Source organism: Nomascus leucogenys, chromosome 22a, assembly GCF_006542625.1.
Source record: "Nomascus leucogenys isolate Asia chromosome 22a, Asia_NLE_v1, whole genome shotgun sequence".
Classification (NCBI taxonomy): domain Eukaryota; kingdom Metazoa; phylum Chordata; class Mammalia; order Primates; family Hylobatidae; genus Nomascus; species Nomascus leucogenys.
Window position 1 is genome coordinate 49175520 of NC_044402.1, and position 23660 is coordinate 49199179.

At 42.5% G+C, this 23660-nt stretch overlaps 4 non-coding genes across 4 annotated transcripts; 1 reads left to right on the forward strand and 3 right to left on the reverse strand.

Annotated features, from left to right (window-relative positions):
• Positions 1–3680: 3680 nt before the first annotated feature.
• TRNAV-AAC lies at positions 3681–3753 on the reverse strand. The gene has a single exon. It is a non-coding gene; the product is annotated as a tRNA-Val (tRNA).
• A 7168-nt stretch (positions 3754–10921) lies between these two features.
• Positions 10922–10995, forward strand: TRNAI-AAU. Its single transcript has one exon. It is a non-coding gene; the product is annotated as a tRNA-Ile (tRNA).
• Positions 10996–12940: 1945 nt separating this feature from the next.
• On the reverse strand, positions 12941–13013 carry TRNAR-ACG. Its single transcript has one exon. It is a non-coding gene; the product is annotated as a tRNA-Arg (tRNA).
• A 1806-nt stretch (positions 13014–14819) lies between these two features.
• TRNAS-CGA lies at positions 14820–14901 on the reverse strand. The gene has a single exon. It is a non-coding gene; the product is annotated as a tRNA-Ser (tRNA).
• Positions 14902–23660: the final 8759 nt, after the last annotated feature.

A 23660-nucleotide genomic window follows, 5' to 3' on the forward strand; every position in this document is an offset into this window, starting at 1 on the left:
AGAGATCTGATCTAACCATCTTTCTTCTAACCTCCAAGCTGTCCTTGTTCATTCCTGGATGTAGGCTGAACTAACTTTGGGAGGAACTTAGTTTATAGTTTATAGTTTAGAACAAAGACCATAACAGCTTTTTCCCAAAACAAACTCCCTTCTTGCCTGGGGACCAGTCACCTGTGTAGGACTAACAAATTATCTACAAGATTACAAATTATGGTTTAGGGGTCCGTCATGCATCCTCTGCCTGCAAGAATCTGAAGCTCCCCAAATTGCTCCTGGGGAAAACATCACTACTGTAAAACCTAAGATCGGTGCTTGAGATATTTTGCAGACCGTACATTTGATGGATCAGCTACCACCACCTAGTTCTGCAATCCCACCCAGGAACAGAAGGCAGCAAGAAAACCTCACTTCGACCCCTGCTATAATTCCATCTCCAACCTGACCAATCAGCAAGCACCTTACCCGCTAAATTATTTTTTAATTAATTTATTTATTTTTGTTTGTTTGAGACCAACTGTCGCTCTTGTTGCCCAGGCTGGGGTGCAATGGCACAATCTTGGCACACTGAAACCTCCGCCTCCCGGGTTCAAGCGATTCTCCTGCCTCAGCCTCCCAAGTAACTAGGATTATAGGCTCCCCTCCAGCCACTACGCCCAGCTAATTTTTGTATTTTTAGTAGAAATGGGATTTCACCATGTTGGCCAGGCTGGTCTCGAACTCCTGACCTCAGATAATCTGCCCACCTCGGCCTCCCAAAGTCCTGGGATTACAGGTATGAGCCGCCATGCTCGACGCTAAATTATCTTTTAAAATTACCATCCCCCAGTGCTCCAATGCTCAGGGAGACTGATTTGAGTAATAATAAAACTCCAGTCTCCCACACAGCTGGCTCTGCGTGAATTACTTTCTCCACTGCAATTTCCCTGTCTTGATAAATTGGCTCTGTCTAGGCAGCAGGCAAGGTGAACTCGTTGGGCAAGTATATTTAGTGACCTGAAAAAATTTTTTTTAACAATCTCAATATTTTGTGATTTGGTCATTTCAGAGTAATGTAGCATTTCAGAGTAAAGTAGGAAAACCTGTTTCATAGAATCTTATAATAAATTCTTCTGCATGTTAGGAAGATCAGTGAATTTCTCAATAATCTGTTCCTAGAAAAAGCCTGGGCCCCAACTGTGGATGTCCCATTAGTGTAGACTCTTATGCCTTTCTTCTTAGTTTGGCACAGTTTCAGATACAATAGTCCCTTTACTCCTGGGGGATATATTCCAAAACCCCTAATGGATGCTTGAGACTGCTGATAGTACTAAACCCTATACATAACTGTTTTTTTTCTTCTATACACACTGTGAAAGGAAAATAAATCTTAGAACCCTAAAATCACTAAATCAACAGAAAAGTCGAGCTGGGAACCACCCGCAAAACTGCCTCTAGATAGCTAAAAAGATAAAAGAGCTACATACCTCCCTCCCAATTTGCCCACAAGGAAATTCCTTGTGGGCTTTAAGGTATTTATCCTAAAACAATTCTGTTGAATTTCACCCTGGCAATGTAAACTGATAGCTTACCTTCACAGGTGTGGGACAGAACGTCATCCCTCTGGCCGGGTGCAGTTGTTCACGCCTATAATCCCAGCACTTTGGGAAGCCAAGGTGGGTGGATCACCTGAGGTCAGGAGTTCGAGACCAGCCTGTCCAACATGGCAAAACCCTGTCTCTACTAAAAATACAAAAATTAGCCAGGTGTAGTGGCATGCGCCTGTAATCCCAGCTACTGAGGAGGCTGAGACAGGAGAATCACTTGAACCCGGGAGGCAGAGGTTGTTGCAGTGAGCCAAGATCGCACCACTGCACTTTAGCCTGGGTGACAGAGTGAGACTCTGTCTCAAAAAAAAACAAAAAAACAAAAAACTGTCATCCCTCTGCTCACCTGAGACCAATGAATATCTGATTGTTTCCTCTGCCTTATTGTTTATGTAAAAATGCAGATTCACTGAGCCAGACTAAATTGTGTATTCAGTGAAAGGTTGATCAAGGACTCAAAGGAATGCAACCTTTGTCTTTTGTGTCTTTTCTGCCTACGACCTGGAAGACCCCACCACCACTTTGAGTTGTCCAGTCCTACTGGATCAAACCAATGTACATCTTACACATACTGATTGATGTCTCATGTCTCCTTAAAATGTGTAAAAGCAAGCTGTACCCTGACCACTTTGGTCACAGGTCGTCAGGACCTCCTGAGCCTGTGTAACAGGCGTATCCTTAACCTTAGCAAAATAAACTCTCTAAATTGGTTGAGATCTGTCTCAGATATTTTGGGTTTACAACACATACCTATAATGGTTTAATTGATAAAATAGCCAGGGGAAATAACAGCAACTAATAATAAAATATAACAATTATAACAATATACTGTAATGAAAGTTACATGGATGTGGTCCTCCTCTTTTTCCCTATATCAAGCTTTTTTTTTTTATTGTTACTCTTTGTTTTTGTTGTTAAAACAAGTAATTTACAACCATTTGGTTGGAGAATTTATTTAAAAACTCAGTGAGGCACTACAGGTAGATTACAGAAGGTGGATATTAGAAGTTAGGGAATCGTCTGCTTTATTGCAGTGAAATTTACAGTGACAATGCTGGTTTAGCACACTTTTTTTTTTTTTTTGGCAGAGTCTCACTCTGTTGCCCAGGCTGAAGTGCAGTGGCACAATCTTGGCTCACTATAAACTCCTCCTCCCAGATTCAAGCAATTCTCATGCCTCAGCCTCCCAAGTAGCTGGGACTACAGGTGCGTGCCACCATGCCCAGCTAATTTTTGTAATTTTGTGGAGATGGGGTTTTTGCCATGTTGGCCAAGCTGGTCTTGAACTCCTGACCTCAAGTAATCCACCCGCCTTGGCCTCCCAGAGTGATGGGATTGCAGACTTGAGCCGCTGTGGCGTCCAGCCTAGCACACTCTTAAGTTTAAGAAATAAATCAGTTTCTTTGTTACTGATCAGTTCAGTTGATTGGAGCATCTTACCAATAATGCCAATATCTGGTGTTGAGTACCCATAGAGGCCAGGCCAGTATCTAATTTTTTATTATTTATTTATGTATTTATTTATTTTAACACTTGACAGTTTCTAAGTATCCACATGAAATTGCCTCTTACCTATTTTGTGCAAAATTCTCTCTGCACTTAAGGGTAAAGGGCAAACAATAGAATATCAGTTATTCATTTGGCTCAAAGCATGGCCCTGTTTCTTTTTTTATTTTTTTCTCACGGGCCTGTGTCCTAAGCGTTGCTTATTTTTAGAAACCCCTGAGGAAAATCTCTTTGCAAAGAACCTGCGCAAGTGGCTTTGGAAATTTCAAGGAAGCCAACCTCACCTGCACAGTATAGGCGGGGTCCTGCACTACCGAGAGCCTACTTTGGGACCTAGAACCTACAGGCCATGCAGAGCATAAGGGGAGGGAGCTGGGACAGCGACATGCTGGGGCCCGGAAGATGGGGCGATGTGAGCCTCGCCACGGCTCAGGACAAAGGAGGGAGCAAAAATGTTCCTGAGGTGGCTCAAATCAAAAAAAGGAGGATATGAGATCCTTTGATTTAGGTGCCTGATGATATACAAAAGTCCTATCTGGTTCAAATAGAGATTATCAGGATCAGGAACAAAACGTAAAATGGGAAACCGCTTGTTTCCGCCTGGTTTCGAACCAGGGACCTTTCGCGTGTTAGGCGAACGTGATAACCACTACACTACGGAAACAACCCCTTCGGGGGGCATAAGAATTTAAGCACCTACGGCGAGACAATCCAGGTTTGGCTTTAGAAAATCTATATTTTCTACTCATATTTTTTTTTCTGGTAGTTTCTTTCCATATCTTTCAGACTTTCCACTTATTAAAATCAAAGATATCACATCCTGACAGTTGTTATTTGCCTACCACAAATTGGTACATATATTCACAAATATATTTACCAGAATGCCCAGTAACCTATTCAGAATAATAAAAACTACTGGAAACTTCCCAATCGCCCATCAATAGATGCATGAATGAATTCACATGAAATAATCTATTGCAACAAGAATGAACAATCTACAGCTATGTGGATGAATCTCACAGAGATGTCCACTAAAGTAAACCAGACAGAAAAGGACGTACTCTGTGGCTCCACTGATTTAAATTATAAAGCAGGCAACATTCCGCTGTCCAACCAGAAGTCACAATAGTGCTTCCATCTGGGGAGAGTGGGTAGTAACTGAAAAGGAACTGGAAATGCTCTGGTTTCCCAGGTGTGTTCATTTTGTGTGTACTCATCAAGGGGTGTGTCTGTGTGTGTGTGTGTGTGTGTGTGTGTGTGTAAGAGGAGGGGAAGGTGGGAGAGAGAGGCAGAGACAGAGAAGGAGGGAGGGAGAGGGAGAGAGAGGGAGAATTCGGAGAGAGGTGCACAGCAACAGACAGATAAATTGAAGAAGTAATAGGCTTATGCAATTGTGGAGACTGGTTAGAAAGTGCTAAATCCATAGGGCAGGCTGTAATAAAACGCCATCAGAAACGGCCGGCTGAAAACCATACAGACAATTCAATAAAACCAGAAGTTCTTTGAAAAGTTGTCTACATTGTCTACATTGTCAGCAAACTTGACATTTAACTAGATTGACTAAGGAAAAACAAAAAAAAAGACAAGAGACTCAAATTATTAAAATTGGAAGTGAAAGTGGGGATATTATCACTGAATTTACAAAAATAAGAAGAATTATAAGAGTACACTATGAAAAATTGTATGCCAGCAAATTGGATGACCTAGATTAAATGAACAAACTCCTAGTAACACACAATCTACAAAGATTGAATCATAAAGAATTAGAAATCTGAATAGACCTATAACTAGTAAGGATATTGAAACAGTAATCAAAACCTACGATGAAAAAAAGCCCTGGACCGGCTGACTTAACTGATGAATTCTATCAAACACTTAAATACTTCAGCAGTCCTTCTCACACTTTTCCACAAAACTGAAGAGTAGGAAACACTTCCTAACTCATTTTATGAAGCTAGCATTATTCTGATACCAAAGCCAGACAAAGCCATTACAAAAAAGAAAGCTACAGGCCAATTTTTTTTATGAATATCGATACTAAATTCCTCAACAAAATACTGGCAAACTAAATTCAACAACATATTAAAATGATTATACACCATAGCAAAGTAGGATTTATTCCTGAAATGGAAGGATTCAGCATACAAAACAAGTAATTAATATAATGTATACAGAAACAGAATGAAAGAAAAAACACAGTCCTTTGCATTAACGCAAAAAAGCATTTGACAAACTTTAAACACCTTCATGATGATGGAGGGCTTGCCAATGTGCTGGGGGTTGCCACCTTCAAAAGCATGCCCCACAGGGTTCATGGCCACACCCCGTACTCCTGGCCAGCAGTTCCTCTTTGCCTTATATTTGTGGTAGGCCCGGCCAGCCTTCAACATGGATGCCCCTGCTGACCGCGAAGTGGGTCTCATTGCTCCCCGCCGGACTGGACGTCTCTGGGGAACCAAGGCTGTGCAGGAAAAAGAGAGCTAGTGCTGAGGGGCTCAATAAAGTTTGTCTTTATGCAAAAATAAAAGAAAAAAGGAAAAAGAAAAAGAAGAACAAAGTTGGAGGCTTCATACTTCCTGACCTCAACATTTACTTTAAAGCTACAGTCATCAAAACAGTATGGTAGTGGCATAAGGAGAGACATACAGACACAAGTGAATAGAGGGCCCAGAAATAAACTATGGCTTATATGGCCAACTGATTTGTGACAAGCGTGCCAGGACCATTTAATGGAGAAAGAACAGACTTTTCAACAAATGGTGCCGGGAAAACTGGATATCTACATGCAAAAGAATGAAGTTGGATGTTTACCTTATAATACACGTAAAAACTAACTTAAAAACAGATCAAAGACTTAAACATAGGTGCTAAAACCTTAAAATTCTTAGATGAAAACATTGGAGAAAGTCTTCATGACATTTGGCAATGATTTCTTGGATATCATACCAAAAGCACAGAGAACAATGACAAAAATAGATAAATTAGACTTCATCAAATTGATAACATTTGTAGGCTGGGCATGGTGGCTCACTCCTGTAATCTCAGCACTTTGGGAGGCCGACGGGGATAGATCATGAGGTCAGGAGATCGAGACCATCCTGGCTAACACGGTGAAACCCCCGTGGTTAGCCAGGCGTGGTGTGGGCACCTACAGTCTCAGCTACTCGGGAGGCTGAGGCAGGAGAATGGCGTGAACCCGGGAGGCGGAGCTTGCAGTGAGCCGAGATCTCGCCACTGCGCTCCAGACTGGGAGAGTGGGAGAGAGAGCAAGATTCCGTCTCAAAAAAAAAAAAAAGAAAAAAAGGGGAAGGTTGTGTTTGGCTTTGTCAATAACTAAATAGTATAAAGTTTTACATTATGTAGGAGGTAAGGTTTGTCGACTTCAACTATCTCATGCATTTTAATATAGTATATGCTAAATTATTATTCTTTTAATTATCCAAATAATGGCTATTTTCTGAATATAAATATTCTACACAATACAGGAAAAACAGCAAAAATATCTCCTCTCACCTGCAATACCACTCCCTTTCTCAGAAATAATTGCTATTCCTAGATTAGTGTGTTTAGCCTTATATTATGTAGAATTTGCCAAAAAGAAATGTATATTCTTAAGTAAATATATGTGCCTAATCCTTCATTTTCCTAAAACTCAATACTTCCGGCCGGGCGTGGTGGCTCACGCCTGTAATCCAAGCACTTTGGGAGACAGAGGTGGGCGGATCACCTGAGGTCAGGAGTTCGAGACTAGCCTAACCAACATGGAGACACCCCATCTGTACTAAAAATACAAAAAAAAAAAAAAAAAAAAGAAAAACTTGGCGTAGTACCGCATGTCTGTAATCTCAGCTACTTGGGAGGCTGAGGCAGGAGACTCGCTTGAACCTGGGAGGCGGAGGTTGCGGTGAGCCAAGGTCGCGCCGTTGCACTCCAGCCTGGGCAACAAGAGCAAAACTGTCTCAGAAAAAAAAAAAAAAAAAGAAAAGAAAAGAAAAAGAAAAGAAATTATCCCAGATGGTGGTGTCTGGTGGTGTCTTCAATTCTAGGAAGCATCCTATTTCAGCAGGAAGTTTTGAATCACCAAATCCCTATGCCCATCCAATTAATATCCTAAGGAACCATATATGTTTTACTTTCTCTGAAATATAGCACCCAGAAAGGAAACTAGGAGGGTGTTCATGAAGGGCGATTTGAAAGCAACTGACAAAACAAAAAAACAAAAAAAAAAAATAAAAACAAAAACAAAACAAAACAACTCATTCCTTACAGATAGCCGAAACAGCTCAATTGGGAGAGTGTTAGACTGATGATCTGCCGGTCTCTGGCTCAATTCCGGGTTTCGACAGCCATTTCCGGACTCTTTTGTACATGTCGACTCTGCTAAATTAATGCTTGGCCGCGTTAACTGTGTAATACTGGCCCTCCACCAAATGTCAGCCACCTACCAATATGTAAGTCCATATTGACATTTAATTTATATGGTAAGGGAATACATGCACTTGCCCTTATAATGAAAAGGGCTCTTGTAAGTCATTTCAAAAAACGCAGTTCCACTCCCATAAACGTGAGCTCCTCCACAGATTTTAGTAGTTCGTTGAGAGGAAGAAAGCAATCTTATTCAGTACCTCATTCAGTGTGCACTTACATGTTTTTTTGTTTGTTTGTTTTTCAGACGGAGTCTCGCTCCGTCGCCCAGGCTGGAGTGCAGTGGCTTGATCTCGGCTCACTGCAAACTCTGCCTCCCGGATTCAAGCGATTCTCCTGCCTCAGCCTCCCGAGTAACTGGGATTACAGGGGCCCTCCGCCACACCCGGCTAATTTTTGTAATTTTTTAGTAGAGACGGGGTTTCGCCTTGTTGGCCAGGCTGGTCTCAAACTCCTGACCTTAGGTGATCTGCCCGCCTCGGCCTCCCAAAGTGCTGGGATTACAGGCGTGAGTCACAGCGCCTGGCCAAGCACTTTCAATTCTATGCTTAACTCCCTGTGTTTCTACTTTCACTCAGAATTTGGTCTGTTAAATCCTTAAATTATTATCAGCACTTTGAATTTTTTTAGAAGTTTTGCTTGTTTTATACAGCATTTTAGTTGTTTTCAGTTGCAGGGACAGTCTCAGTGCATGACTAGTCATTTTTACTGTGCAGAGACGCAAGAGATGACACATTAAAAATAACCTGAATTTTAGTAATACTAAGGCTATATGTGATTACACACACACACACACACACACATATGCGCATATATATATTCACATTGTAAAATAAATGAGCTGGGCACAGTGGCAGGTGCGGCAGCACAGCGGCCCCAGATACTTGGGAGGCTGAGGCAAGAGGATCACTTGGGTCTATGGCTTCAAGGCCAGCCTGCACAACATGGCGAGGTCATCCACATTTCTTAAAAAAAAAAAATTGTTAGTATTGATTCAGTATTTTTCCTGAGGCAGTCTTAGATTTTAAAAAAAAAAGTATTGATTCAGTATTTTTCCTGAGGCAGTCTTAGATAATTAAAATAACCTAATCTGGAATATAACATAAATATTTTGAAATTATCTTACAAGGCCAAGATCAGTGGCTCATGCCGGTAATCCCAACACTTTGGAAGGTTGAGGCGGCCGGATCACCTGAGGTCAGGAGTTCGATAGCTGCCTGGACAACATGGTGAAACCCGGTCTCTACTAAAAATACAAAAAATAGACGGGTGTGGTGGCAGGCGCCTGTAATCCCCGCTACTTGGGGAGGCTGAGGCAGGAGAATCACTTGAGCCCAGGAGGCGGAGGCTGCAGTGAGCTGAGATCGCGCCACTGCACTCCAGCCTGAGCGACAGAGAGAGACTCCGTCTCAAAAAAAGAAAAAGAAAAAAATATCTCTCTATATATATCTTACAAGACACTTGTGACAGATGTTCCGCTGTGTTGCCAATAATGTAGGTGAAGATAGTAATGACGTGCTTGATTATGCATAGATTATTTTAGGGAAGATAGGAAAGTAAGAAATTAGATAGTCTCTGAGGAGGATATGGAGATAGTTAGGATCTAATATCAACAGAGATTTGATCATCATTTTATACCATGTTTACGGTTAAGGAAGGACAGAAAACCTTGTATTGAACCCTTCTTTTTGTCTGGAATTACTGCTGGTAACGTTAACACATAGTATTTCATTTAAAGCAAAGTAAAGAATAATACGGTTTTTGGATCAGGGAAACACAACTGAAGGTGGGGGGTGGAGTGAGAAGAACAGACTTAAATCTTAGGTGTTACTAGCAAAAAATGTGATTTCTCTAGTCCCAGGTGCAGATCTTCTCCAATAGTATTTGGTTTTGGTTACAAAAGAAAGAATAAGTACCCAGGCTGGTGCTGTTAGTGTCAGGACAGCATGAAGAGCTCTGCCTGCCAACAAGCCTCAGGGCAGGGTACAGGAATGTTAGAAGATTAGCTCCCATTTATCTGAAGGAGAAAAAAAGGGTAATCCTTCCGGTGTTGATGTCATATATGACAAGTTCATTCCCTTGCTATGGCTTTACATGCGAACCTCGGAGGTCTATAAACACCAGTCGGAATGTGCAAGAGGGATCCTCAAAAACCAGAATGTAATTCTTTGCGACGTGTGAAGAGGATGTGTTACTGCAGGAACTGTATCAGAGAGTTTCCTTTCAGGTGATTTTTGAGCAAGTAGAAGCCTCAGTTCTTGACCCCTAGGATAAAACTCTTGAGGACTAGAAGAATAAAAACATCGAAGCTCCTGGTGGTACTTCGGTCTTTAACCGTTGAATATATTAAGAGTAACACTAGAATTCCAACACTTCCTCGCGCCAGCGTCAGTTTTAGAATCAACAAAATCGTTACTTGCTGATTCATTTAACTGCTAATATATTCGTTAAAAGTTTATTAGGCGTCAGTGATCCTGAAGGTTCCAAAAACACGAAGGAAACCCCAGGCACATGTAGAGAGACAGTTCCTGACGCTGCAGGAGGTTTCTTTCAACTTGTATCCGGGTGATGAAACCAGTAGCCTGACCAAGGATGAAAGAGCGTATCTCACTTATTCTGGCCTCTCCAACTCGGGTTGAAATCCTTCGGTTCCCAAGTTGGAATTTGAGTGACACATAACAATTGCTGTTAAATGAGACTTAATACCTAGCGGGGTGCCACCACAATCTTGCCCTTCTGCAAACCTCTGTAGCCCTTTTCTACCACCCTCAAAAAGCATACCAGATTTACTATGTAATTCCGGTACTGCCGGGCTACCTCAGTTTCCACCCCTGAATATCTTCGCCGATTACATCAATGCTTATGTTTGTGACTTCAGAGACACTGAGAAGGCGCGGCTCCTTCCCTCAACCCCATTAGCCTTCCTTTCGGCGGCGCTGTCTTGAACCAACTTGAAAATAATAAGTCCTTAAGTTACAAGTCACTAAAGGGAAGTTTGCAACTTGCGATCCAGCACACTGACATGCCTCTAAAAAGAGAAGGCTGCCGACTCTGGGCGTACTGCCTTTGAATTAGCCACACTCCGCAAGGAGCAGTGACGTTCAAAAAAAAAAAAAATTTGTTGTCTAACAATAACAAAAATAAAATAAAAAGAGGAGGTTCCCGTCACTCACCATTGAAAATCCTATTACAGAGCTTTTTCCACATCCTCTGTCAAAAATTTCCTCCGTGAATTTTCTAGTCTGGCTTAGAGTTAAAATAGTTTGGACTTCCTTGCTAAAGTCTGTGAATATAGTCTCAAAGGTCTCTTTTGAAAGGAGTAAGAAAAAAGATCTGTTTTATTTAGAAAAACAAAAATGTCAACGAATTTATATATGGTTTCCTTTAAAACACTGATGTAGTTCCGTGGCCGGTTAGCTCAGTTGGTTAGAGCGTGGTGCTAATAACGCCAAGGTCGCGGGTTCGATCCCCGTACGGGCCACTGGATGTTGTGGTTGGGCCGTTCGTTTATCTGAATGGAGGTCTTTTAATTTAAGCCTGTCGAATCACAGCTGTCTGAATCGAATCACAGCTGCTCTGAATTCGAAACTAAGACGCTCTCTTATTCGTCAAGCGAGGAAGGCTACTTACGTCCCTTTCCCTTTATTGTAAAAAATAAAAAGAACAGGTCGGGCACGGTGGCTCGAACCTGTAATCCCAGCACTTTGGGAAGCCGAGGCGGGGTGAGCATTTGAGGTCAGGAGTTGGATACCAGCCTGACCAATATGGTGAAACCCCGTCTCTATTAAAAATACAAAATAAGCTGGGCTCATGCCTGTAATCCCAGCTACTAGGGAGGCTGAAGCATGAGAATCACTTGAGCCCGGGAGGCGGAGCTTGCGGTGAGCTGAGACCGTGCCATAGTACTCCAGCCTGGGCAACAAGAGCGAAACTCCGTCTCAAAACAAACAAAGAACAACAAAAAAGATGCAAGCATTAGGAAGAATGTATTGAAGAAAATTGGGTTGGGGCATTGCGGCAGCTAGGTGGGCGTGTTTTAGGGAATGGGGAATTAAGAGGAGGTATGACATTTGCCTGTTTAGTTTTTAGTGAAACGTTAGGAAGCAATATATACTTTTTTCAATGTTTTTTTCATTCTCAATATCGAAAGGGAGACAATGTTATTTTGACGCTTTAAACGAGTTTCGATAGGGAAAGGAAAGCAGGCTCAGCGTGGCCAGTGACTTGGTGAGAGTGTGGTACTAATAGCAGCAAGATACGAGGTTTTGTTCCTCATAACGGCTGTGCTTCATTCTTTTTTTCTGATCCCAGGCAGTTTCCAAGGCAAATAAATGCCCACACCACGTGAGGCTGCCACTGGCTTTCATGGAAAATTTCTCCCCCTTAGCTTGAAGAGTATGTAAGTGAATGCGGTGTTTTAAGAATCGCCAGTTCTCCGTTCAACCCGTCCACAACCCAACGCATTTGGACTACCAGGTTTGTGGTTTCATTCGTTTACCCGCAGTGCCCCCGACAGCGCATACTGGTAAGTAACTTCGGTAAACTCACCTGAGACGCAGAGCGAAGATCCAAGCTATACGTTCGGGAACCGAGCCACATATTAAGATGCTCTTTTGGTTTAGTTTGAGGAATTTTCCCCCGCTTGACTGTGGTTGCCTCCCAGCCTCTCTCTCCTCCACCATCTTCCTGGTCGCTGAGAAAGGAGGTCCGTCTGTTCAGACACGGCCCCAAAGCTGCCACCTTCCACATTCATCTTCTTCTGGGATATCTATCTATTATCTATCTATCTATCTATCTATCTATCTATCTATCTATCTATCTATCTATCATCTATCATCTATGTATCTCTGTCCGTGCCGATTCTCCTGTCTTCTATTTCTCGAGGATCTCAGGGCGGAGGAAAAGTGATGGGAACCTGAGAGGGAAAGAAGAGGCCCGTGGCGGGAGTGGTGGATGGGGGCGATGTTGAGGCTGAGTTGGGTCCACCGACTTCAGGGTTGAGCTCTGTGTAGGGGGCCCAGCTGATGCAAGGAGCAGCTTGCATCCCGCATCCCACAGCCCTGCCTTAATGATTCAACGTTTCTTCGGATGTCCCCTTTCTTTTTGACAACAGTCATGCCCACGGAAAGAGCTGTGCCTCAGAGACGCCAGGAATGTGGACTTCTTCCAATGGAAAAAAATACTTATGAAGAAGATTTACGTGAAAATAAATTTTTTTTAAGCTTCTTTGATTTTTAAGCTTTCTAATGGTCTTTTTCTCCTTTCTCCTTTCTCCAGTTGAGAAAGAGATGAAAGGTAGAAACAAAATCCTGTAGGTTGGCTCGTTCGACGCTTGTCTCTTTCACATTCGTAACAGTACCACTCTGGAAAAGGACATTCACCGGATTGTTGATAAGGCTTTGAAGAAGGAAAAAGGTGAGCACAAGCGAGCCAGCCAGGAGTCGAACCTAGAATCTTCTGATCCGTAGTCAGACGCGTTATCCATTGCGCCACTGGCCCGTGCCTGTAAAGCCTTTTTAACTGTTGCTCTTTTCATAATTACATTGTATTATACTATTGGGGCCAGAAAAAAAAATGATTGTTTATTTAGGTAGGGATTAAAACCCCAAACCGCACTGATTCAAGGAAAGCATGTTTTCTTTTGTGGTTTGTTGGCATCATAGACACTCACATAAAGTGTCTTTATTGAAAATAATGACCAATTTTCATCTTGAAACATTATATATGTGCTAAGATGAATGTCTTTCCTTCAAAGCAATGTTGGTGTTTCTATCTTTTCTTTTATGTGTGTGCCTACTTTTTAGCTTTTTGTCACTTGTGTTTCAGGCCAATCAGCTGCTTTTACCTGAATTTGATTTTTTTCCTTTTTTTTTTCCTTTTTTTTTGAGTCGGAGTTTCGCTCTTGTTGCCCAGGCTGGAGGGCAGCGGCGCGATCTCGGCTCACTGCAACCACTGCTTCCTGAGTTCGAGTGATTCTCGTGCCTCAGCCTCCCAAGTAGCTGGGATTACAGGCATGTGCCTCCATGCCCGGGTAATTTTGTATTTTTAGTAGAGACGGGGTTTCTCCATGTTGGTCAGGCTGATCTCGAACTTCCTACCTCAGGTGGTCCGCCCGCCTCGGCCTCCCGAAGTGCTGGGATTACAGGCGTGAGCCACCGCGCCCGGCCTGAATTTCATTTGTAATATACTTACATTGGGCACTAATGATGTATGTGGATCAGTAATGATCAATCTGTATTATTTTAAATTTAGATATTGCAAAAGGTAAAGCGCTTTGTAATACATTTCTGGAGGCATTAATCATAGTTTTTCCCTCTTCTCGTCCAAAAGGAAAAAACAAGTACCCACTCACTAGGGAGAAGTTTATTGTAAAATGGTATTACAACTCAAAGTAGCAGATGAAGACACTCAAATTTAACAAGGAGTCAAGAATTCGGGAAAGTACACATTTTTCAGAATCGCATTTGACATAGAGACTTAGAAACAAGGAACTTTACTTGCATAGCTGTTCAAAGTAAGCAACATAGTGGAAAATGAAGAAATGCTTATAAGGAGATGAAGTTTCGTATGGGTTTAAGAAGGTGGTCAGAAGCCAAAATGTATCCTCTTTGTGTCTCTGTTTCCTCGTTTATACAAAACACTTTGAAGAGCAACTAATGCATATGACGGATTGTTATCATCCTAAATTTTTTGGCTCCCACCAGCTGTGAGATCAGGACAAATATAAAGATTGCTGCCTGAGAATGCTTTAAGAAAACTGTCATACTAGTAATCTAAACGGGAAATTGTATTCCTAATATTTTCAACGTTGCACCTGTGTTGTATTTGCCATTATGATTAGATGTAAGACAACCAATATTTTCTTTTTCTTTGAGACAGTCTCACTCTGTCTCCCAGGCTGGAGTGCAGTGGCGCGATCTCGGCTCACTGCAACCTTCGCCTCCCAGGTTCAAGCGATTCTCCTGCCTCAGGCTCCCAAGTAGCTGGGACTACAGGCGTGCGCCAGTAAGCCGGGCTAATTTTTCTGCATTTTTAGTAGAGACGGGCTCTCACCGTGTTGGTCAGGCTGGTCTCCAACTCCTGACCTCAAATGATCCGCCTGTTTCGGCCTCCCGAAGTGCGGAGATTGCAGGAGTGAGCCACCGCGCCCGGCCTTCAAATGTACATATTTCTTGATGTACATTTCCACAAGTGTGCGCGCGCTGTAAAAGCCACAACGATAACATTGACAACTTTCCATCCTAGTGAACTAATGAAAGCTAGCTGATGAAGTAGCATGTTGGAAATCTAACCAGAAAATAGCGACGCTGTGAGCAGGATTTGAACCTGCGTGGCGAACCCCCATTGGATTTCGAGTCCAACGCCTTAACCACTCGGCCATCACAGCCCCGGGGGCAATTCTTGTCTCATAGGAAGTCGTGTTAGGCTCTTTGACTCTCTCACTCTTTAATGTTCCCACGGCAGGTTAATGCTTCCGTGTTTGTGTTTGTCACTTTCTATATATTTGTCTCTCTCTTTCAACAAGAAGTTCCTGGGAAACATGATAGTGTCCTAATCTTTACTTGTTATCTGACTCTCTATGCATCAGAAACTTATTTGGTGCTTAGTGGCTGCTTATGTTGCTGGAACAAATCCTCGGAGACTCAATTGTCTGTTCCCTATTCCTCCCTCCGGTTCATGAATTTTCTTCTCTCTTTACCCAGCACATATTAGAGTCACGCTCTTGCTGCACTCTCAATTTCCCTGCCTCTCCCACTTCGTACTCCTTTGGCAAAGCCACAACCAGGGCAGCTAAACATGGCGGAAGGAAAACACACAATCAGTTGACAGAGCTCACTTTAAATTCGTGACAAAGAATCTCAAGTAGGTGCTGAAGGCTACTAGGCAAATTGTACCCTACGCGTTTAGATTAGTCCACTCCCAATCCTCTTGCTCTAAGTCACTATTTCAGCCGGATGCAGTGGCCCAAGCCTGTAATCCCAGCACTTTGGAGGCCGAGGCGGGGGATTACCTGAGGTTAGGAATTCGAGACCAGCCTGGCCAACATGGCGAAACCCCATCTCTACTAAAAATACAAAAAAAAAAAAAAAAAAAAAAAATAGCCAGATGTGATGGCGCGCGCCTGTAATCCCAGCTACTCGGGAGGCTGAGGCAGGAGAATAACTTGAACCCGGGGGGCGGAGGTTGCAGTGAGCTGAGATGGCGCCACTGCCCTCCAGCCTGGGCGACAGACAGCGAGACTCCGTCTCAAAAAAAAAAAAAAAATTAAGTCACTATTTCATATCTCTCATCCCAATGCTCCAACACCTCCTCTCCCATCCTTGTGTTCAATTGATGACTTTACTTCCTACTTCACAATCAGAAGAGACCTTCCAAGCACATCTATCAACACATTCATCCACCTACCAGCCTCTGAAGGACTGTCAGTGATCCTATAATGCCTTGACAGGGTCGCCAATTATCTCCACATGGCTAAAATCATTTCCCACCCCTCACCTTACTTGGGATACCTGCAGCTTTTAATACATTCTCCTTCTTACAACACTTTCTTCAATTGACTTTAGGGTAACAATTTTCCTGGTTGTCTTCCATTTAGTGATAAGCATTTAAGTTTCCTCCATGTCTTTTCATGCTTTAATAACTCATTTATTTTTAGGGCTGAATAATATTCCATTGTCTGATGTACCGTAGTATATTTATTCATTTACCTACTGAAAGACATATTGGTTACTTCCAACTTTTGGCAATTATGAATAAAGCTTCTAAAAACATTTATGTGCAGTTTTTTGTGTAGACATGTTTTCAGCTCCTTTGGATAGCTGCCAAGGGGTGTGATTGCTGGATCATATAATAAAAGTATGTCTAGTGTTGTAAGAAACCACCAAACTGTCTTCCAAAGTAGCTGTACCATTTTTCATTCCCACCAGCAATGAATAAGAGTTTCTGTTGCTCCATATCCTCACCAGCGTAGGTGTGGTCAGTGTTCCAGATTTTGGCCATTCTAATAGCTGGGTAGTGAGTAGTATAATACAATTAAAACAATAATACATTTCTGTTTACATATAATGTGGAGCATCTTTTCTTATGCTCATTGACCATCTGTATATCTTCTTTAGCAAGATATCTGTTAGGGTCTTTAGCCTATTTTTTGATTGGGTTGTGTTCCTGCTGTTTAGTTTTAGGAGTCCTTTGCATATTTTGAATAAGTTGTTCATTACATATGCTTTTTGCAAATATTTTCTTTAATCCGTGTCTTCTCACTCTTTTGATATTATCTCTAGCAGAGTAGAATTTTAAATTTTAATGAAGTTTGTTACTTCTTTCACGGGACATATCTTTGATGTTTTATCTAAAATGTGATTGCTTAGTCATGTGTGGTGGAACACATCTGTAGCCCCAGCTACTTGGGAGGCTGATGTGGAAGGATTGCTTGAGCCTGGGAGGCAGAGGCTGCAGTGAGCCATAATCACACCATTGCACTAGGATGACAGAGTGAAACCTTGTCTTTAAACCAAACAAAAAACCAGAGGTGACAATGACACTCTTTGGAACATTGCGTAGCTTCTGTACATTCTGGAGCACATAGATTTCTATCGAATTGTGTGATACGCATTTGCAGTAAATTTCTATCGAGTTGGATGATGTGCATTTATAGTAAACTATGAACTATAACTGTCTTTTCCTCCAAAACTGTGTATATATGCATGTTTGTATGCACACAAGAAAAAGGTTAATAAAGTAAAGATATCAATTAGTTATTTTCTAGAATAGTATCACATCGTAATTATTATAGTTCTTTTCTGAAAGATTGTATATAAAAATAAGAATTATTCGAGTTGCCCAACAGAACATCTGTTTATACGTTTCTGTCAACTGGGACCCAAGCTAGGCTCCATGGGAGTCCTCCTTTTGGCCTGCCCCCAGCGAGAGGAAGTACTGCCCACTCTCTGAGTGGGAGTCTTAGCTTTGTTGCTTTCTTGCTTTCTTTATGAGCAACTGTCTTAGGTTTTTTTTTTTGAGACGGAGTCTCTCGCTCTGTTGCCCAGGCTGAAGTGCAGTGGCAAGATCTCAGCTCACTGCAACCTCCACCTCCCGGGTTCAAGCAATTCTCCTACCTCAGCCTCCTGAGTAGCTGGGACTACAGGCGCGTGCCACCTCGCCCAGCTAATTTTTTGCATTTTTAGTAGAGACGAGGTTTCACCATGTTAGCCAGGATAGTCTCGATCTCCTGAACTCGTGATCCGCCCACCTTGGCCTCCCAAAGTGCTGAGATTACAGGCGTAAGCCACCGTGCCCGGCCTTTTGTAGGTCTTTTGTCTTATTTCTTCCTCCATATGTTACTTCTGGCAATCCTAAGATTATTAGAATCCTCTCATGGGTGCCCACGTAGTTAATAACAAAAACAAAATAGGTATGTGTCACTTTAATTATTTCTGATTTTAAAAATATCTTTTATTGATACTGATGTAGTTTATGCTAATATTGGGCCTGACCCTTCATTTTATGTTTAAAAAATGGGTTGGTCTCTAATGACAAACCCATTCATTAGTGATCAACCCATTTTCATGATCATATCTTAATAGTTGTAAATTTGCAGCAAAAGAATTATTCACTCACATTGTTTCAATAAAATTTTCTAATTGAGTAATAAAATAAAATGTCATCGCCATATCCATGGTCATCTAGGTTTTCTCCTGTTATATTTTAGTTTAACAGTTTTGCATTTTACATTTAGGGCTATGATCCATTTTGAGTTAATATTTGTGAATGGTGTATCTGTGTCTAGGTTCACTGTTTTGCATGTGGAAGTTCAGTTGTTCAATTGTTTCCATTTGTTGAAAAGACGATCTTTGCTTTATTGTGTTGCCTTTGCTTCTTCGTCAAAGATTGACTACTTGACTACTATGTTTGTACGGGTCTATTTCTGGTCTCTCTAGATCTATTTGTCATTATTGTTTGTCATTGATCTATTTGCCTATTTTTTCACCACTTCTTGTCTTTCTCCTTCAATTTCTCTTTTGCCGGTTCCTCCTGCTCTCCTCCATCCTTCTACGAGGATATCTCAGCGCTTAGTCTTTTTTTTTTTTTTTTAGACAGAGTCTCGCTCTGTTCGCCAGGCTGGAATGCAGTGGCATGACCTCGGCTCACTGCAACCTCTGTCTCCTGGGCTCAAGCAAGTATCCTGCCTCAGCCTCCCGAGTAGCTGGGATTACAGGCGTGTGCTACCACGCCCTGCTAAGTTTTGTATTTTTAATAGAGACGGGTTTTCGCCATGTTGGCCAGGCTCGTCTTGAACTCCTGATCTCAGGTGATCCACCCGCCTTGGCCTCCCAAAGTGCTGGGATTACAGACATGAGCCACGACGCCCGCCCACTTATGATCATTTTAAAAACACACTAGATAACTTATTTATTCTGTATATTGTCTGTCTTCCCTATGAGAATGCAAACTCCATGAGGGCAAGATATTTGTTTACTGTCAGATTACTAATACCTAGAAGAGATATGGGTGACATTCAATAAATATTTGTTGAAAATACGTTAGAATACAGGTTTCATTATCCCATTTCACAATTAGAAAATAAAATTCAGAGAGGTCATTGAGTTTCCCAAGGACACAACATAAATAACACCAAGACTGAAGCTCAGATATTCAGATTTCCTGCCTAGAGATCTTTCTAGTCTTCCAGGGAGACTTAGAGGAAGACAGTGTAGTTGAGGAGGGCAAGGAGGCAAATTCAGCTGAAGTGTGGAAAGAGAAAGGACTCTAAAGGAAGTGGGATGGTTCTTGCTACCAAAACAAACAGCTTTCACCAAAAGAACCATGTATCTGAATAGAATGAATTTCTTTTCTTTTCTTTTTTTTTTTTTTTTTTTTTTTTTTGAGACAGAGTCTCAACCTGTTGCCCAGGCTGGAGTGCAGTGGTGTGATCTCCGTCCATTTCAACCTCTGCCTCTTGGGTTGAAACAATTCTCCTGCCTCAGCCTCCTGAGTAGCTGGAATTAGTGCCACCAAGCCTGGCTAATTTGTTTTTGTATTTTTAGTAGAGACCAGGTTTTGCCATGTTGGCCAGGCTGATCTCGAACTCCTGACCTCAGGTGATCTGCCCGACTCAGCCTCTCAAAGTGCTGGGATTACAGGCATGAGCCACCGCACCTGGCAGACTAGAATTTCTCTAATGCCCGCATCCAAGGGTAGCAATACATTTAATTTGCATTAGGGAATATTTCCTGGGCCATTGTTCATACCCATTCTCTTAAATGAAAAAACGTCCTCCTTTTACTCTGAAATATGCACTTCCCATTTTCTCCAGGAAGTAGTACCAGTTACAAGCATAATATTTGTACGAGTTATCTCTGGCAACTCTCCATGTCATCAGAGTGTCTCTATATTGAGCTTTTTCTGCCTCTCCCTATACTGTAAAAATCGTTTTCATATTATATGCTCAGTTTCACCCTCTTAATACTAGTGTCTTTTCATAGACCCTTCCTTTTTCCAGAAAACTGCAATAGTGAGGAATACTTTTTTTTTTTTGAGACAGAGTCTCATTCTGTTGTCTGAGCTGGAGTGCAGTGGCACAATCTCGGCTCACTGCAACCTCTGCTTCCTGGGTTCAATTAATTCTCCTGCCTCAGCCTCCCAAATAGCTGGGATTACAGGTGCCCGCCACTACTCCCAGTTAATTTTTTGTATTTTTAGTAGAGATGGGGTTTCATCATGTTGGCCAGGCTGGTCTCAAACTCCTGACCTCGTGATTCGCCCGCCTCGGCCTCCTAAAGTGCTGGGATTACAGGTATGAGCCACCTTGCCCGGCCATGAGGAATACTTTGATCTCAGACACACACGGATAGAAATACTGCTTCCAAGTTCTATAACTTGTGTGAGCTTGAGGAAGTTATTTACATTATTTAACCTCCCCACTCCTCAACTTCTGCATCTATAAGACAGGCAAATGATTTTAAGTAACAATTGCATCTACACCCTAGGCTTGCTTTGTTTGTTTACATATGAAAACTCATTAAATACTTTATTTAATGGCTGGTAATAAATTGTAGCTATTACTATTGTTCTAGTGATTTCTTTTCCGTTATCAGTTTCTAGGAAAATACAAAGATCAGAACTTTGGGGATTTGTTAAAAATATACCCACATCCAATCGTATATTAAGGAATGAGCAAGACTGTAAAGCCAGGAATATCCTTGTGTGAGCTGTAACTCACACACTAGTTCCACACTTAGGCAAGACAGATGATCGCTGCAAGCCTCGGTGCTTCAACTTAAAATTAGGAAAATAATACTTTACTCAGAGAATTATGGTAAAGGTCCAGTCTTACATTCAAAGGTATTCATTGAGTGCAAGGCAGTACGGATTCATTGATGAGCAAGAACAGACACTGTTCCTGTCCAAATGCAACTTATATTCCAGGGAGACAGACATCAATCTAGTTATTATACTCATAAATGTAAAGTTGGTAAGGGAAGAAAGTTCATGGCACTACGAGGAATGTAGGACTTTCACTGATGTAGTTTAAGGAAGTCTTTCCTAAAGAAAAAAGTTTCCCTGAGATCCAATCACGAGCTAAAGATAACTAACTAGGCAAAGCCAAGCGCAAAGCTTTTCAGCTAGAGGGAACCTCAGGTGAAAAGTCCAGTCGTGAGAGAGAGACTGATTGCGTGGAGTTCACGGAGTATGAGGCATAGACTGCAGAAGACAGCAAACCATGACTTGCAGATGAAGAAGCATTTTAAAAGTTAGACAAACACGGCACTTCAGGAAGTTATATATAAGGAGTGTTATGGAAGATAACACCTCTAAAATGTGTATAGTATATATATCAGGGTTTTTGTTTTTTTTTTTTTTTTTTTTTTGAGACAGAGTTTTGCTCTTGTTGCCTAGACTGGAGTGCAATGGCGTGATCTCGGCTCACTGCAAACTCTTCCTCCAGGGTTCAAGCGATTCTCCTGCCTCAGCCTCCCAAGTAGCTGGGATTGCAGGCGTGTGCCAACACGCCCGGCTATTTTTTGTATTTTTAGTAGAGATGGGGTTTTGCCATGCTGGCCAGGCTGGTCTCAAACTGCTGACCTCAGGTGATCAGCCCGCCTCGGCCTCCCAAAGTGCTGGGATTGCAGGTGTGAGCAAATGCGCCCGGCTAATTTTTGTATTTTTAGTAGAGACAGGGTTTCGCCATGTTCGAATTTCTGACCTCAGGTGATCTGCCCACCTCGGTCTCCCAGAGTGCTGAGATTACAGGCGTAAGCCACCACGCGCAGCCCAGATTCTGAAAATGTTAGTTTCTGCCTCCTCTTTCCTTTATCTTGTCAAATTAACCAGGATCTGAGGGGTGGGTTCTGAGGGGTGGGCGCGGTGGCTCGCGCTGTAATACGAGCACTTTGGGAGGCTGAGGCGGGTGGATCACCTGAGGTCAGGAGTTCGAGACCAGCGTAACACGGTGAAACCCCGTCTCTTCTAAAAATTAGTGGGGCGTGGTGGCACATTCCTGTCAATCCCAGCTACTTGGGAGGCTAAGGCAGGAGAATCGCTTGAATCCGAGAGGCGGAGGTTGCAATGAGCCAAGAAGGTGCCATTGCACTCCAGCATGGGCAACAAGAGTGAAATTCCGACTCACAAAATAAAACAACCAGAATCTGAGATCTGGTGTGAGTTAACCTCTAAGGAAGCCAATTAAATTTCTTTCAATAAGTTTGAAAGAATTCACGTATCAGCATGATCATGAGAGTTCTCTTAGTGCACTGGGGGTAGGGGTTGGCGATCGACCATCAGGAGAGCCCAGTCTTTGCCACTTGCGGGGAGTCACTTTTTGCAGGCAGGGTGTGAAGGGGGTAGGTTGCCCTCCACACCTGTGGGTGTTTCTCGTTAGGTGGAACGAGAGACTTGGAAAAGAAAAAGACACAGAGACAAATTATAGAGAAAGAAATAAGGGGGCCCAGGGTACCAGCGTTCAGCAAATGGAGGATCCCGCCAGCTTCTGAGTTCCCTTAGTATTTATTGATCATTCTTGGGTGTTTCTCGGAGAGAGGGATGTGGCAGGGTCATAGGATAATAGTGGAGAGAAGTTCAGCAGATAAACACATGAACAAAGGTCTCTGCATCATAGACAAGGTAAAGAATTAAGTGCTGTGCTTTAGATATGCATACACATAAACATCTCAATGCCTTACAGAGCAGTATTTTTGCCCGCATGTCCCACCTCCAGCCCTAAGGCGGTTTTCCCCTATCTCAGTAGATGGAACATACAATCGGGTTTTATACCGAGACTTCCATTGCCCAGGGACGGGCAGGAGACAGATGCCTTTCTCTTGTCTCAACTGCAAAGAGGCATTCCTTCCTCTTATACTAATCCTCCTCAGCACAGACCCTTTACGGGTGTCGGGCTGGGGGACGGTCAGGTCTTTCCCTTCCCACGAGGCCATATTTCAGACTATCACACGGAGAGAAACCTTGGACAATACCTGGCTTTCCTAGGCAGAAGTCCCTGTGGCCTTCCGCAGTGTTTTGTGTCCCTGGGTACTTGAGATTAGGGAGTGGTGATGACTCTTAAGGAGCATGCTGCCTTCAAGCATCTGTTTAACAAAGCACATCTTGCACAGCCCTTAATCCATTTAACCTTGAGTTTGACACAGCACATGTTTCAGAGAGCACGGGGTTGGGGGTAAGGTTATAGATTAACAGCATCTCAAGGCAGAAGAATTTCTCTTAGTACAGAACAAAATGGAGTCTCCTATGTCTACTTCTTTCTACACAGACACAGAAACAATCTGATCTCTCTTTCTTTTCCCCACAGGGTGTTAACTGAGTTTAACACTAGGAGACAAAATGAGGAAATAATCTCTCAGAATGCAGGTTAGGAAAGTAGAAACGCCCTCAGAATGTATGTCTATCCCAGAAGAAAAACTGTCCTAAAGTTGGCGATTTTTACCAAAATAGGCCACGAAACACACAAAGTCGCTAAACGTTTTAACCCTTTCCTCTTTTTCTTTCTTATTTCCGAGAAATCTCGCAAACGGCGTGAACACTACGCTGATTGCAGAAATGGTCGGGTTCCCTTCCTTCACTCAGGACGGTCGCCTGCTGGGAGCTCACTTCGAACCGAGGTGAACGCTCATTGCTGAGTCCTGGGAGAAGGTC